A 14,650-nucleotide genomic window follows, 5' to 3' on the forward strand; every position below is an offset into this window, starting at 1 on the left:
AAAAAGGAATCACCACCAGCAGTCAGCCTTGGTACCATACCAAGCCATTAAGAAACACCATCTCTCTTCAACAAACTCTATTTGTAAACCTTAAAATAAACAAATATAAATCCAGGAAAATAAATACCAAGTAGGTATCATTATTAGTGCTTTTAAATAAATATAAGTTTTATTTTTTAAAAAAATCTGTTTTTCTGTCTTCCCTAGTACATGCTCAGCCCCATAGCATAAAAATGTTAGTAAAATCTGGTAACTTTTTTTCTCATTGCCTTACCAAGTAAAGTGCTCAACAAATAACAAAATGTCTCATTTGAGTAAATGATTGAAATTGTGATTTTTGAATCAGGTTATCAGTTAATCACATATATCTCCACTAAGAGACCCATTTCCTTTCTTAGTCTTAAATAACTGAACTCTCTAACTACATCACTTGCCTTACTCTAAAACAAAATTCTAAGTCAGGAATGTATGCCCTGAGGCACTGCCCTTAAGTTGTACATCTGGACAGGAAAACAGGTTTCTAAGAAGAAAAAGTAGTGCAGGTGGAAGAAGATAGCAGCGAGTTAAGTATAGCTCACTGTGTAGCTATCTATGGAGTCAGAGGGGCTTTGTCTCTTTAGCCAAATCGCACATTCACAGGAGCATGGCTATCAATGACTATGCAAACCACCCATTACAGTCAAGGACAGTAACAAACTGAAAGGAAACTAGGAACTGGGACTTGCTGTCTATCACAGAGGCAGAGAGACTACAGCTGTGCCAACCACGTTCCTCTCATTCAGGAAAGGAGTCTTCTACTTCAGCCTGGCTCCCAGCTAAAAAGATCAAAGACAATATTTCTCCACCTCTCTAGAGGCAGGCTTCAGTCACATACATTAGTTCTAGTATATAAGGAGACAGAAACAGCAGTGCTTCTAATTTATGCCCTTATGAGTTTCACTTTTCATCTCTGACAACTGCAGGATGACCAGCCTGGTTTGCTGAGATCTCAGGAAGTTCCCATAGTGGTACAACAGTGAGGGAAAGTCTTGGGCAAACTTGTACCTTTCCTTTGTGACATACATTTACACTGAGAGACCACCCAAAGGCCAGAGGAGTACTTCCAATGTGACAAGTTGAGTTAATCATGACTGGCTATTTCCAAGTAAAGTAAAAATACAGAGTCCGCTAAACTCCCATTACAGAATAGAACTCTTGGCTTGAAGTGAGGAGCAGAAATAATTTAGAAAATTAAGGCCATTTTCTGTGGGTTAATTCCCACCATAAAAAAACCAAATGAAACTAAAAAGTCTGGCACCCTTAGTCAGGCTGCAACCTAAGGGATAACTGTGAAAACAGGGTGACTGTCAGCAGTTAATAAATGAACTTCAGATTTTCCAAATCCACCACTCATGAAAATTATTTTTATTTATTCAGAAAAAAATAAATTTCATGGACATGGTTTATCTGCTGAAATAAAACTAAAGAATGCTGAGCATAAAAGAAGACATTTAGTTCTATTTCATAAATTTAACACAATAAACTGATCCAAGTCTCACTGTCAGAAATTTTTTGATCAAAATTTCTAACATACTTCACTTTTACTTTTTAAATACATTGCCTGATTTTTTTTTATCGATTTAAAATTGCTTGATGGAAAATATTCTATTCCTACTATTTACATTCCTTTTACTAACTTGTCCTAGTATAGAAAATTAAGTTAATATAAAACATTCCTTAGAACATGGGCAGATGTTGCTTTACACAGAGAAAATATTGAAGGAGGACTAGCGATATAGCTCAGCAGCACAGGGCCTGCCTGGCAAGCCCAAGATCCTGAGTTTGATTCCAGATGTAAAAAAAAAGAAAATACTGAAGGAAACGGACCACTGATGAACCATTCAGAGCATTATACTATTCTGAACCTGGGAAATACCAAGGGGCTCCCAAATCCTACTCTTGAAGAAGAGGTTAGACAATATGCTGCTATTATTGTTGCCTTTGTAGTATCCGAAGCTAGCTGCACTTACCATTTCAACACTACGATTACTGTTTCTGCACTTATCTCCCTTCAGCCATCTACCATACAGGTGGTAAAGCTGTAATGGGAAACTCAACCCCATTCCTTATCACTGAGAGCTGGCTAGTGCCACCTGGGGAGTTTTTCCACATCATCAGGTGGAAAGGAAAATAGAATATAGCTATCAAGAGACACCACACTCAGCACTTTGTAGCCATTTAATGCTTAGTGAAGGTGATTAAATTTAACTATTTAAAACAGAAATTCAATTATCTAATGAAGAGACCCTCAAATTTGAAGGTCCAGAAGACTGACATTATGTGCTTACTATAAATGCAAATCCCAAGGTCTCCTCAGCAGATAAGCTGTTGCTTGGGAAAGAAATCCAGCCTGTATTTTTAAAAAGCTGGAGGGCCCAGGGAGATGGCTCAGTGGAATAAGCATTTCCCTGGCAAGCACAAGGGCCTGAGTTCAATCCTTGGCTTCACAAAAAAAAAAGCTGGATATTTTTGTGCAATTCTCCACCAGACAGACTGATAAAGATCTAGTACTTAAAACATAATTGCATTAAGAGAAATACAATGAGGGAGATGTGGGTTTAAACTACCACAGTCAAAGTTAAAGCACAAATGTTCTGGAGATTCAGAAAAGCATAACATACAGCCCTGAATACCAAAGAAAAACAGAAGCAACTAATAAGCAATTCCCAAACAGTTTTTAATATTGTCTATTACAAAGTAACTATAGTCTCTCAAGGGCACATGACTAAAGCTTTGGTATTTTACAAACCAGTATGAACTACTAGCGTATTAGTAAAATACTATTATCAGGGTCAATTTAGAAGCATAATTAAAATACTTGTCAATAAATATTCAAATTTTGGGGTTTGGATGTCATATTTGGTAAAATAAGAACAGTCCTTTCAGTTAGTTCACATTCAATTAGTTTAAATTATGAAAATATGGCATTTAATATAACCCATCCTGAAAGGAAAAATAAAAATGAAAGTAGCATTCATCTCAGACCCCATAATCAATATCTTTTCTAATTAAGCTCATCACTGTTTCTTGAGGCCTAAAGTTCTTCACCTGCCAAGTAAGGGTATCAGAATCAATGGTCCTGAAGATCTAAAACTCTGAAAACTGGATTTCAGCAGTCATTTAAGCCAAGTGTGATGGTACAAACCAGTAATATCAGGGACTCAGGAAGGTGAGGCAGGATTGAATGTTTGAGCCCAGTCTGGCCCTGATGAGAGAAATGTTTTACAATAGATTAGAGTTATAGCTCAGCACTTCCTGAGTTTAACTCCTAGTGCAGCAAAATAAAAATGTGTCACAAGATTAACATGATTATATTCACAAATTAAAGGGGTACTAAGAGAACATCATTTTGGCTCTAAACTTCATATGATAAGAAGTCTTTATTATGAACACAAATTGCATAGGCACACTGTTAAAATATAAATTGGGCCCTGCTAGCCCCACCCCTGGGGTGCACTGAGAAGATGATTGAGACTGGGTATGGTGGTACACACATGCAAACCCAGTGCTTGGGAGGCTGAACACAGGTGGATCACTACGAGTCAGATCTATTTAGTGAGATCCTGTAGATCCTGTACTATATATATATATATATGCCTGAAAACAGGATCTATATATATATATATATATATGCCTGAAACTGTGGCCAGAATAAATCTCTCCTTCTTTAAATCGTGGGTACCTGATATTTTAACCCAACAATGAGAAAATAAGAAAGCTAACTTTAGTAGGTCTGGAGTGGGAACCCTGAATTATTTATTCCTGAAACATGCTCTCTGGTGACATGGGATGTTTCTACTATATAGAGTGAATGTCCTCTAATAAGAAAAAATTTAATAAAGCCAAAGGTAAAACAGTCATGAAGCTTGATCACAAAATGGTTATAGTCAATAATACCCAAAACCTATTGGAAAACAAATTATTTTTAATCACACATACACAAAGAACAATTTGCTCAAAATAATGAAAGGACTTAATAGGCCTAATATAGAATTTTTAATGGAGTAGGTGAGCCAACCTTAAACATATGACTATATGTTTATGATCAGAAATTGTTCATCCCACGTGCAAAGGAACTGATGGCATAGTTGGATTCACAGCTGAGTGGGTCTCAGAAGTAACATGCATCAAACACAAGTGGAGGGCTTGCTAAGCCAGACTGATGGGTGCACCTCAAAATTTCTGGTTCTGCAGATCCAGGAGGAGCCCAAGAATCTACTTTCCTAATAAGCAATGTGGATGCTGTGGACTAAGTACCATGTTCTGAGAATCACTGATTAGGATAAAAGCTCACCATTTAAAAGAATATAATTTTCTTTTTAATAAAGAAAATTGTGTATTAAAACACTTTAACCCTTTATCACATTTCCAGTTTTAAAATGCAGAGTATGGTGTGGGTTTCTTTTTCTGTAGTTCTTAAAACAAGCTGGGTACCCGTTCTCTCCATCTCCAAGTGTCTGCCTTACATGATTAACATTGAGCCAACAACACGGAAATCCTTTGTTTACAATCTGATCTCATCTTTCAGTAGGTCAGAAAAGTTTCATCGTCATGAAACTGAAAATGAAGCTTACATTCTGACAGGGGTATGCTTTCTTTAAAAAACTGATGCTCTATGTCTTAAAATGTTGTGTTTGTTTTTTGCGGCACCAGGGATTGAACTCAGGACCCTGTGCGTGCCTGTTAAAATGCTTTGTTCTAACTTTTTTACAACTTTCATTGAGATTTTAATGAGATATAGTAGTGAATTTGCAGGGATTCAGATAAAATTTTCATCTTCTCCAATGAAACACTTCCATACTTGGGGAAACTTCTATTCAATAATCAATATACAAAATTCTTTACAGAAATACAGAATGATCACAAAAAGGTGGAACTGTTTCATCAACTAAAAATAGCCTTTCTTTCATAGCACTAGATGAATTTTTAATTGCTAAGTCACAAAATAAATTTCTAAGAAATAACACAGAAGTGTTTTTGGGCCAAAAAATGTCTGGCTAATTATTAACAACAATAAAAACTTCTAGATAATGCCCTATTCAATTCCTTAAAAGTCCTCACAGGTGAACAAATAACAAACCTTCCATTGTTGTTTCATAAAATTCCAGTACAATCACCATGCGAAGCATGCTATACACTGTTAGATTTTAAACCAGCAAAGTGATATTAAACCCTGGAAAAAAAGTATTTTGGTAGATTCTGCAGAAAGACATAATGCAATTCCCCATGAATGCCCCATTACTCCCAGTAAAGATGCACAGCTTTGTCTCCTACATGCCAAATATTCACCCTACTGAAGCAAGTGCAGAATAGTGTTATGTATCACTGCCTAGTGTTGTCAGTCCTACAAAAATAATATGAATATACGTAAATATTAGCCTTTAATATGTTTATTAGAAAAATCATGCAAAATGTTAAATAAAAGCATGTATTTTCATTTATCAGATCACAGATGCAATTTCAAATCTAAATATTACTGAGTGCAAGCCTTCTTATATGCAGGGAAAGGAAAAAGTCTCTAGGGAGTGGTTACCTAGCATCACATCACCAGTTCATCGTTACTCACTGGCAGAGAGAAAACTAGCACTCAGGTTTCCCGGGTCCCCATCTAGTATCTCTCATCTGTACTCTACAAAGACTCTCTTAGGTTCTCACTGCCATGTGTCAGATAATCAAGTTTTTCTTGAATTCTGGAGACATAAATCAAAGCAGCAGTTTTGGAAAAGCCTTAGTGATGACCTTAAAACTTTATACTATAGAAATCTCATTCAGTCCAGCTATCCCTCTTCTGGGAAGTTTCCCAAAGAACTGAAAACATCATATCATAGTGATAGATGTGTGCCTATGTTTATGGCAGTACAATTTGTAATAGCCAAATCTTGGAAACAACTAAAAGGCCCATCACCTGAAGAAGGATGAAAAAGATACTGTATTTTGATACAATGGAGTATCACTCAGCTATAAAGAAAAATAAACTCAAAGCCTTCATAGGTAACTGGATGCAACTTGAAGGTATACTCAGTGAAATAAATCAGACACACATGTGTAAATATCTTACTGTCTCCCTAGTGTAAGAACTCAAATGAAATAAAAATTGAAAGGTATAACACAGTTAAATGGAAAGAGAGAACTTAAGGATTAAACTACAAAGAGAGAAAAAGGAGAAAAGTTTGGACATATGTTTAGGGGCAAAACAATACATTTATATAAACAAGATGGTTAAGGCAATGGTCCTAAGAATTTCCATAAAGTTTTTGAAAATAGCAGTTAATGGGTAGAATTCTCACCCTGGCTACCTCTATATGCTGATATCTGTGAACTAAGCAACTACACTGCAGACAGCAACATGTAATCCTAAAACCATGCTTAAAATACCTGTCATTTTGGTCTTCTAAATGCATACTGCTTCTAATGTCATATAAATTATTGCTATACTCTCTTTACAGTTCGTTAAAAAAAGGTAAAAGAGTAAATGAAAGACAAGAATGTCAAAAAAAAACCTTTATACTATAAAACTGTAAATATTTGTACTTTAAAAAAAAATCGCAGTGCATTGTGTTTCTAAGTCAGAGACTTCTATCACATAATACGCAGCTTGTTGAATGATTTCTGCATTATTTCCTAAAGGTTACAGACAGTCATTGTACTGACCTCCAGGAAATCAACACATCAAGTTCAAAATTTCTGCCCTATCTCCACTGGACAGGGGAATGGGATAAGAGTAGGAATGTGATTACTTTTAAGTAGCACTAAAATAAACGAAGATTTTTTTTACTGGCAAATGGTAAGAAAGTAGAAAGCATTTAGGGTCCAGAAACGGACTACACAAATACTACACAGAATGATATTTAAAAACCAGATCTGAGAACAAGGCAGACACCTATCATCTAAAATGTCTATCTCCTGTCTATCTCCCTCCCTCCATGCCCACTGAAAACCAATCAGTAGGACCTGGCCTCACAATTCCTCAAAAACACAAAAACATCTCCAGAAAGGTAGACACACAGCAGAGAAGAGAAAAGGAGAACAGAATGTCAGTGGAGCTGGATTCTGAGCACTGTGCATAGCTTAGAAATCTGAAGACAATATATGCCAAAGCATATGCTCAGAGAAAGACTGACTTTAATAGAATCACCTCTTGATGCCTTTAAGAATGATCTAAAATTGGCAAATAACACAAGTAAGCATCACTCCCTATTGATAAGTTTCCTATTTCATGTCTTTTCTTTCCATTCTTTGTCTTTCTTTCCCTCTCCCCTGCCCAGGATATTTCTGAACATGTACTTCTCTTATTCCTATTCCACCTCCTACTACCCTGTGCAGAAAGAGATGGAAAGCGAAGCATTTTAAACTAGAAGAATTTTGGCAGTTATCGAAGAAGGAACTGACCACAGAGGAAAAAAAAAAAATCATGTGCCTTGGCTGGTACTTTGAATAAACTAGTACAAAGGGATGGAGGTTAGAATGTTTTCAATGTCATTGTTCTCATCTGTGTAAGTACTCTTTTCTCCACTGTTTCACGACATCAGATATAACTTATATTCAGATGTAAATAAAAAATAAAAACTATACTTTATTGCTGCTGCTGCTACTTTTATTAGCCTTATCTAGAATAGCTGTGAGTGCACTGTTATAGAAGTCTCAGGTAAGTTTAGAAGAAAATCTTACTACAAATTTTAATTTTGTAATGAAGAGTTCCATGAAAACATAACAGTTCTGCAGATCAGACTTTTCCACTGTGACTACATGAAGCAGCAGTCTGTGTACAATGTATGTTGCTCCACACAGAACACTACATTTAAAAGCAAAAGAGGGGATTATGTTCGAATGACGTGCGGGGGCAAAAGCAACAGTGCATGGATAGAAACTGGGGCTTCCCTACCTCCCCATCTTGTGAGAAACTATAGATACTATCTCATGATGTTTGAATATCTTATCTCTGCTACGTACTATTTGTGCAGGGTGGATTACAGGGAAACTCGGCCTCCTATAAACTCTCTCTGGAGGGAGGATGTGAGCAGAATTAAGCACTAACCTATTATCAATAAATACTAAAGTTAAGGCAAGTAAAGGTGAAACAGGAAAGCAACTAAGGTGAGACCGGAGGCCAAAACCTTGAAAGGTGAGGATCTGAAGGCACAGAGGGAAAAAAGCAGAATATTTCAAGGAGGAGAATATCCTGAAGCCAGTGCCCAAAGGATCATGGAAACCTGCAGGGTGTAGAAGATAAATGAGGTGATCAGATCAGAATGCAGTCTTGAAGGTCAGGCCAAAAAAAAAAAAAAAAAAACCTGAAAGTAAAGTAAAAGGTGTTGGCTGATAGAAGACAGTGGGTGCAGGGATAGGACAGCTGACTGAGATTGACAGGAGGGGTCCAAGGCCAAAAGAGGGTCAGAAAGATGCATTCAAGTTCCCACACAAGCACAAAGACAGCAAAGGAGGATGGGCAATATCAAAGAAGAAGGGCTAAAGGTGAAAAAAATGGGACAGAATCAGTACCAAACTAGATACAGGTCACAAAGAAGAGAGAAAATTTAAAAAAACACCGATCTGTCACTGGAAGACTGAGATAACCCAGGATAAGCTTGGAAGCTGAGTGTGGACTCTAGGTTTTGAGCATAGTAGGTGAAAAACCAGAGCCGGAACTCCAGATTATCTATTTATAAATAAAAATATGTTTCATGAGCTTGATTCACCTCACAAAAGCAGTGATGACAGAGACAGAAGACTGCAGGCCTATGAGCCAAAGATGTACAAATGCACATATAAGGAAGCAAACATACAGACAAAGAGAACAGATACAGGGCAATTACAGATGGCTCAGAGAGAAGCAGCAGTCCCGCAGGTGAGCAGGAAGTGGAGGTCAGAGGCAAGGGTCTAAGAAAGATAATGGGGTCAAGGTCTTAAGCCTGGGAAAACTAGGCAGGTGGTGTGGGGCAGTTCAAGAATGTTCCCATGAGCAAGAGGAACCAAGATCCATAGATCCTAACACTAAGTCCCTCCAGGATTGTCCTCGTGACCTTGGGAAGTGACTCAAGAACCCTGTTCCCCCAAATCATAATCCAAAAAATATTGGTAGAGACAGGCAAAGCTAAGGGCAGAATAAGGATAAAATGATAGAAGTCATATGCTAGATTTGCCAACTACAATAAGTATTGTACAAATATAGCATTATTGTTTAGGGGGAAAAATTAGTGTTTCTCAGATAAGGCTAGTGTCAGAGAAGCTAACTAAATTTGCCCAACAATACTGCTAATATATCTTGCCCCCACCTGAATAATAGCCCTGTTTTGCAGTGAATACCACAACACAAATTCCTTTCAATTACTCACCCCCAGGTCAAGAACAGCTTCCTGGTTTAATGCACCAGGCTTACAAAAAGCTGGGCTAGTACAGTAAAATGCTGTCTTCTTTCTCCTCTTGGCTTAAGGTTTTTTTCTTCACTTCCACTACCATTTTTTCCCCTTTCTTTTCATCCTCTCTTGTTCTTATCCCCTTTCTTAGTTCCCCTTATCCCCACTCTATCTCCATTAATCCTTATAGGCATAAACATCTGCAAGATATTTACAAAATCAGGAGAAAACAAGTGGGTAATTAACATTAATATTCCTTAAAACAGTTTCATCCTTGACCTTATTCCTAACTTCCACTGTTTTTCCCCTTTGCTAAATGGACAAACCTGTTTGGCAGGTTTCCTCCAAGCTCTGCTCTCAGCACTAGCTTAGTAAGAACTAGACTAGGGCATATCACAGCAAATGCAAAAGCTATGCAAAGCACAAGAGCTTTCTCCCTAAGCAAGTCTGTGGCTGGCATAAGTTTCAAAGCTGAGTGACAATAGCACTGAGGCACTCCTGATGAAAAATTTTTTAAATTTTTCTTGGTAATGCTTACTCTTCTAGATTATGGCTATTATAATGAGAATGAGGCTGAATCAGATTAAGACTTCAAGTGAGAACATTCATAAAATTCTACTGGACTACACTATATTCAAACTATGGTTAGAGGTATGCCCAATTTTCTTTTCTTGGGGGGTGTGTGGTGTGTTTAACAGCAGAAAATTTGAATTTGTGAAACAGATGAATCAGGGGCCAGGGAGATAGCTCAGTAGAATAAGTGCTTGCCAGGCAAGCACAAGGGCCTGAGTCCAATCCCAGGTTCTGCCAAAAAAAAAAAAAAAAAAAAAAAATGAATCAAATAGGATTTTTTGTATAAAATTCTTCTCTGCTACTGCTCTAAGTAGCAAAGTCCTTGCATGTATTTAAAATGTTTTAAAATCATACCTTTTTACTGGCAAATATTTATAACACAGAGAAAAGTACAATAATTAACATAATTAAAACCCTACATTTAAAAATGTTAAGTGCATGCCCTATTCAGGTTGAAATTTTAAATCCCATAAATGTGATTTAATTTTATGGTGCTTTTCAATGCTGACTTTTAAGACCCTGTAAAATACAGTGATGTCTTCTGAATCATTATTTTTGTTAAGGTGTTGTTTTGGGCTTTTTTTGTATTGGTTATCGCACTCAGGATCTTGTGCTTGCAGGGCAGGCACTGTGCAACTGACCTAGCCCTGTGTTAAATTTTGGTATTATTTATCTTATGTTTCCAATTTTTTGTTCTCAGATTCTGTTCAATGCTTGTATTAGGCTACCTAAATGTCCACTATTCAGTTTTCTTTTACAAACAGTGCAGGTGTTGTGTTGCAATCTCCAGACTAAAGAAGAAAGCTCTCCTGGCCACCCAGCATGGCCCATGCTTTCCACGTTACTCCCACTCTCTTCAAGGAGCTTGATCAGCTGTCCAACTGATGCTATTCTACTGGCTTCTAACCCACAGCGCTATAAACAGGATCAAGTTTTCATGGTAAAAATCACTTTTCAATCACCCTCCCAGAATCCTGACAGCTAGCACTTTGGACAGCAACGTCACTAGGGGTCTGTGAACCACAAATCCAAGACCTGCTTCCATAAAAGCAGTCTGCACTTGAACACAAACCAATAACCTTCCAAGTATCACATGTGACAGTCTCCTTCAGTGCTCTCAGTAGCCCTAGGAAGTATGTGTTCTGATGCCCATTTTGAGGAAGGAACTATATCCTAATTCAGGACTATAAGTTACTCCTTGTTTTATAATATCTGACCTGTCATTTCTCAAAACTCTTCTCCTTTAGTTACTAAAAATCCTAATTCTCCCTTTCATCTCTCTTGCCCATCTCTTCTCATCCTTGCTGCTATTTTTTTTATCCAACTTTCAGATTTCAGGATCTCTCCAGGTATCTACTGCCCTCTTAATTCTTAGTAGCTGCCCTGAAAACCTATCACCTTTCATTCTTTAAGAGACCACCCAGTCACTGGAAATTTCTAACACAGCTGTCCCAAGTATCCATCTGTTCCTATCAACCCAGGACCCCTCCGCTCAAAACTTCTATGCAACTACTCACTGAACACACAGCTCCACATGGATTTTCTATGCAGCACTAGTGATCAAATCGAGGGTGTTCTACCACCTAGCTACACGCCCACCCTTTTCTTGAGACAGGGTCTTGCTAATTTTTCAGGATGGTCTCTGAATTACAATCCTCCTGCCTCAGCCATGCAGATAAGCCTTTGTTTAAAACAACCTTAAACAGAAACTACTTGACTCAGGATGACAATCTCTGCTCCATCTGATTCACCCTTTGTGTCACTTCTACAAAGTTTCTCAGTCTTTTGCTCCCATGTATAACTGGCCACTTCCAAATCCCTGCTAAGAGTATTCCAAAGGCTCAACAACGCTTACAGTTACAGCATCAGCCTCTATTTACCTTGTTTCCTACCCTGCCCCCCCCCAGTCCCCTCAACCTCCCAGGATGTTAATTTATCTCCAGAGCACAAAGTTTGGCACACAGTGTGTTTTCAATAAATATCTGTTGGAGAAAAGAATGCTGGTAAAATGCTTCAGATTAACAAGTAGGATTCCTGCTGTTTATAAGACTAAATTAAAAACTACTTCACTTAAACTGTTTTGATTATCTAGGTCTTCCATAAATAGGTATGTAAGATAGTATTTAAATATGACCTAGCCTTAAGAATGATCAGCACAATTACCAAATTATACTTCTTCCTAGCTTCCAGGAAGGGAAATATTAACAACACTATATACATATGGTTAATGAGTTTCAATGACCAAGATATGTAAAATATCATATCCATGTATCTACATATGGATAGATATATCACTAAATACAGTCTTGTCCTGCCATCATAAAAGCAAACGTTTTTTAAAGGGCTACCTCAATTTCTTAGAAAGGCAAAGACTTTTGAAAGACAACTGCCTAAAATTAGTAAGATACTCTTCTCACATGCAAAATTTTCTGTAAGAAATACTTTAAAACCTCATAGACAAAAGTCACCCTCCTGGGCTAGGTGAATGTGGTGCAAGCCTATAATTCCAGCACTCAGGAGGTTGAGACAAGGAGGACCACAGTGAGTTGAAGGCCAGATCAAACTGCATAGTGAAACCCTACCTCAAAGAGACAAAATAAAAAATAATAATAAAAAAAGAAAGTCACCCTTCTCAGAACCCAACTACTTAGCTCACACTCCAGCCCAGAAATGAAGCAGGTGAATAGAGAGTATCTGTCCTACAGTACACAGGCTTTGTACTCAGGCAATAGACCACATCATTTCATGAAAAGGCAAAAGAAGAAAACAGATAATTTACCATCAAGGCCTGTTCACTGCCAAACAGCAGAGGAAAGTGATAGCTGATAACAGAAAGAGGACCCAGAAAAAATTCAAAAAGATACTTCAGTCTTTTATTCTAGCATTTCAACCCAGTAGGCTGAGACCACCTAATATGAACAAAAACAGCTCTACACACCTCAAAGAATAGCACCATTCAATAATTCTTCAGGAATCCGTGCTCATAGCCCAATGACAAAAAAAAAAAAAAAAAAAAAAAAAAAAAAAAAAAAAAAAAAAAGCAACATCTTCCATGCACAAACTAAGGTTTCATGTTTTTTGTTTTGTTTTGATTTAATAGCTAAATTGCTAAAATGTAATAGTAATTAATGGTGTGAGAGGTGAACTATCTAGAAAAATGTGCTTCTGCAAGCATTAGCCCAGATAATTCATAAACAATCAAAAGTTCTCAGTCCCCAGACGTACCTTGGCAATTTTCAGGTATACTTTTGAAATTTGGTGCAAACTAAACAGCAATGAACATCAGCACAAACAGTATTATTTGACAGATAAGAAGTGTGAGGACTAAGGAGGTTTTCAGCAATATTTAAATATTAATTGAAGTTGATTTTTCATGGGTATCCTGAACTACTTTAAATTATTAAGAAATGTGAACAATCAAACTGGTTAGCACAAAAAATAAACTGTACACAAAATAAACGTTACAAATACATTTGCTGCACTCTGTGCACTTATTCCAGCAAATACACCACGCATGAAGCTCTGAAAACTTTAGATTTAGAAATGCATTCAGATTTCTAACAGAAATATTACCCCCAAAAATGTCTGTTGAGGGCCTAGGAAGCAGCTCAATGTCATAAGCGTCTGACTGGCATGCTCAAGGTCTTGAGTTCAATCCCTGGTACCGCAAAAAAAAAAAAAAAAAAAAAAAAAAAAAAAAAAAAGTCTGTTGAGGTGTGCCCAAACTCTGAAAAAGAGTAAGACTTTTTATTAAATGTCAAGGCTGTCAGTTTCACCTGTTTTTAAGCACTCCTGTAGCACTACAGCACACCACAGTAGACGTCAACATAACCTTGCTGGTAGCAAGTAAATCAAACAATACTAGAGCATTTGTCACACGGGCAGTTTCAATTAGTTGTGGAGCAGAGATAAATCTCCAAATACCAAGAGACTTCACAAGGAGAAAATTAAGTCTGAAGGCTTACATTTAATTCAATTAACATGAAGTTCTCACCTTCCTTACCATATACTGAAGTGCATGACTTCAATTAATTTAAAAATCCCTATGGGCAAACCATTATTACTCTGATTACTATGAATTAAAAAGCACTTCTATCCCTCTGGTGACAGGTACTTCCCTCCAGGGATAATAAGAGGGATGAGGCCAGCCAATTCTCAGAGGATACAGGGTTGGGTTTGTTTTTGTTTTTTTGCTTGAAACATAATAAAATTAGTAAAAATAACAAAAACAAAACAAAGGCACACTGGGCATCAAGACAAACTGCCACACACTCTTGTCATTAACCTGGAAAAACTCCTTCTTAGGCAGCGACAGTTTAAAAGACGCAGCGGTCGTTGCTAAACCTTGTCCTGAAGTAAAGGCTCTGCCTCCGCCGTTCGCACTGGCGCAGACTGGCCGGAGAGCGCCTGGTACTCTCGCGCCGCACGCCCGCACCGCGGAGCACCCGCCCGACTCTCCCAGAGTTCTGCACCTCCCGCCCGGGATGCTCGAAGGCGCGGAGAACCGAGTCAGCTCCGGCGGCGGCCGTCCTCGCCAAGGCAGCGCTGCCCAGCGCGCCCGGCGGCAGGACCTCGACAGAGCCATGAGTTCGCGCTTACGGGTCGCGGCCCCGCTCCGGCCACTTCGGGCGGCTCTGTCCCCGCGCTGCCTCCGCGCGCCAGCGCCTCGCCTCCCGCCCGGGGGC

General features: G+C 38.1%; 1 protein-coding gene and 1 pseudogene across 1 annotated transcript in view; one reads left to right on the forward strand and one right to left on the reverse strand.

Moving 5' to 3' along the window:
* Ugt8 (UDP glycosyltransferase 8) overlaps positions 1-9,456 on the reverse strand; it is a 75,578-nt gene extending 66,122 nt beyond the window's left edge. Inside the window, exon 1 of the mRNA XM_023701886.1 lies at positions 9,372-9,456. The gene's annotated coding sequence lies outside the window, so the exon portion shown is untranslated. The remainder of the gene's footprint in view (positions 1-9,371) is intronic.
* LOC101585258 overlaps positions 1-14,650 on the forward strand; it is a 137,335-nt pseudogene that overhangs the window by 2,555 nt on the left and 120,130 nt on the right.

Source organism: Octodon degus, unplaced genomic scaffold (genome assembly GCF_000260255.1).
Source record: "Octodon degus isolate 3935 unplaced genomic scaffold, OctDeg1.0 scaffold00142, whole genome shotgun sequence".
Classification (NCBI taxonomy): Eukaryota; Metazoa; Chordata; class Mammalia; order Rodentia; family Octodontidae; genus Octodon; species Octodon degus.